This window comes from Callospermophilus lateralis, unplaced genomic scaffold (assembly GCF_048772815.1).
Source record: "Callospermophilus lateralis isolate mCalLat2 unplaced genomic scaffold, mCalLat2.hap1 Scaffold_130, whole genome shotgun sequence".
In the NCBI taxonomy this organism is placed as follows: Eukaryota; Metazoa; Chordata; class Mammalia; order Rodentia; family Sciuridae; genus Callospermophilus; species Callospermophilus lateralis.
The window spans coordinates 3,553,553-3,556,513 of record NW_027512473.1 but is presented as its reverse complement, the minus strand read 5'-3'; the positions used below and the strand labels follow the sequence as shown (position 1 = coordinate 3,556,513).

General features: G+C 37.7%; 1 pseudogene; it reads right to left on the bottom strand.

Annotated features, from left to right (window-relative positions):
* Nucleotides 1-1,519: 1,519 nt before the first annotated feature.
* On the bottom strand, nt 1,520-1,944 carry LOC143640187 (coiled-coil-helix-coiled-coil-helix domain-containing protein 7 pseudogene; annotated as a pseudogene).
* Nucleotides 1,945-2,961: the final 1,017 nt, after the last annotated feature.

Sequence of the window (2,961 nt, the reverse complement as noted above, 5' to 3'; positions counted from 1 at the left end):
AGAGGTAAAATGAGCAAATTTCACATAGTACCAGGAATAATTTGGATTCTTGCCAGCCAGAGAAGATAAACATAGTAATTCACACTTGGTATTCACATTCAGGTACTGAGGCTGGTCCTATCACCTCAGCTGTACCTAAATACACTTGAAAGCAAGTCTCACAAATTTAAAGCATTTTTTTAAGGTGGACACTCATGTCTATATTTGAAATTCTTATTAATAAGGCAAAAGTGGTTAAAACAAATAAATGGAAATTTTAAAAGCTACATCAGGACAAACAGCTACATAATGAATATTGATAACTAGTATGTACATTTAAAGAGGTGACATTAAAATTCCAAACTCTGAAACAAGCCTGTACTGAAATGCTTCTCACACAAATAGGACATAATTCCCTTCAGGTCCTATTTTAACCCATTATTTCCACAACATTACAAAAATTGAAAGAATTTTTGAAACAATCCATTTTTTATTCAAATAGAATCACATTTAACAATCAAGGTCATATAATTTAAAAACTTCTGAACTGTTTTGGACTCAGATGGATAGTTGATTGTCAGCAGTCATTAAAACAATGCTCTTGATCCAGGATCAGATGAGGAGAAGGGACATGGCAATTTATTTTCACTGGTTGTCTACATTAAATTTTATTAAATAATGTCTCTTTACAAAACTATTCTGTAAATGAAACAAACTAGATTTTTAAAGGCAACAAGTATATATGCTATACAATGCACCAAACTGAAAACTCACTCTTTTTGTATCATAAAATGAAGTTGAGCTCACTAGATAAGCCCCCACATCCTTCCTTGTCTACCTCACTCTGTAAACAGAAATTCTTCCAAGGGAACCCATTTCTTTTTCTTTCTGTAGTTCAAAAACTGATAATACAGTTTCATAAGGTTACCCAGAATTTATGGACTGTTGCCTAGGATCCTAAGCCTTTCCTTAAAGAAGGAAAAGAAAGAACACCAGTTCTCTTTCATGCCATTTATTTAGAACAGTTTTCCTAGACCCATTTCCCCCCTAGTGAATGTACTAGCCTTATTTAAACAAAAATGAGTGAAGGAAGAAAAGAGATTTTAGGGGTAAGCCTGAGGTTTGAGAACCACCACACACCTACCCCAACCCACCTTTCCACTCATCCCCTTCACCTTTACACATTTCAAACTCTAGGTGAAACAGAAGCTTTCCTTCTATCATGTTGTTCTTCCTATAATTTATTTTCTTTGGAAATACTACCTAACTCCCAGCCCCATTAAGTCTTTGCTTGTTCACATCTAAACTTTCATGTGAAACCCAGCAGAGAAGTTCAACTCCGATAATCTTTCCTAACCCTCCTTATTTCCTGGAAGTGCAAAGCGGCAGTGACTTATTATCATGGCATTGAGAACAAACACAGAGGACACAAAACTAACTGAATTCTGTCTCTCCCTGTAAATATTCAGATCTGTCTGGGTAAGGCCAGTCAAGTTTTCAAAGATTATAGTAATTGTACATTTTTAAAAAATTATCCGCTTCTAGTTTACATAAATAATTTTAGGGTAAACATTCAATAAGGCATTTTCCCCATTGCTCCCAAGATTTCATCTCTTTCTGCTGCTGTGGGCATAGATGGTGTTACTCCATTCTGTCTTCTTTGGATCATGATGGAATTCCAAAATCTCTGGCAGTTTTTGTACTTCAAGAAGTAACTGGAACATCTTTCCTTATCATAGTTATTTTCATCCATACATCTGCTAGAAGCATCAGATTCCAACAAACAAGGAATTACATCAGGATCTCTCAGTCGGTGCGTCACCACGGGCATCCTAAGTCTTCTTACGGAATGGGGCAGGCAAGCCGAAGGAAAAACTGAAAGGATGTGAATCCGAGGCCGTGCTGCCTTCCAAGGTGCTGCCTGTCAGCGTCTCGGGCTGCCGCTTCGCCAGCGCCCAGGCCGTCTCCAGCTCCAAACACGTCAATGGCTCACGCAGCAGGACCTTAAGTAGCGCGCACCCCAACATGCTGCCCCCACTCCCCGGCGGTCGCCAGCCCAATTGGCGCGCGGCCCCGTCAGACTGACAATAAAGCATTTTTAAGTAACAAAACAACAGGGATAAAACTTAGGAGCAACACACACACACATTTTTACTCAGTATCAGTGGGAGGTTGGTTCCCAATATCCCGTGTGTACCAAAAATCTCCAAGTTAATGGCATAGTATTTCCATGAAACTTATGCACAGCTCCTGTATACTTTAAATCATCTCTAAATTATTGATTATACCTAATATAATGTGAATGTTTATTGGTAATTGTCATACAGTATTGTTTAGGCAATAACAGGAAGAAACACTCTGCATATGTACAGTAAAATTATTTTTTAAAGAATATTTTTGATCCTCAGCTGGTTATATCTGTAGATGTGGAATCCATGGATATAGTGTGTGTGTGTGTGTGTGTGTGTGTGAGTGTGTGTGCGTGTGTGCAAATATACAGACAATTTATGATGAGGTTCCATCATAGGAAAGCCATCGTGAATTAAAAATATCATTACTGAAAAACGCATTTAGCATACCTAACTTATCAAACATGTTAGCAACACAGTACACAGAAAAGTTACCAGTTGTTACTCATGTTATTGCATGTCTGACTGGGATCTGTGTCTCCCGGGTGCTGCCCGGGAGATCATGAGGTCTCATATTACATATTACTGACCCAGGAAAAGTTCAAAATTTTAAATTCACAGAATGATTTCTACTGAATACAAATTTTTCCATACCTTATAAGTTGAAAGATCTCAAGTCAAGCCACTGTATGTCAAGGACACACATATGTGCATACACAAGCACCCACACCCACAAATACTATATTCAACAAGGTAAAATTTACAATGTCTAGTACTGAATAAAACATTTCTAGGCATACAAAGCAGCATGAAAAGACAATCCATCATCAGATGAAAGTATATTGAGAGAAAT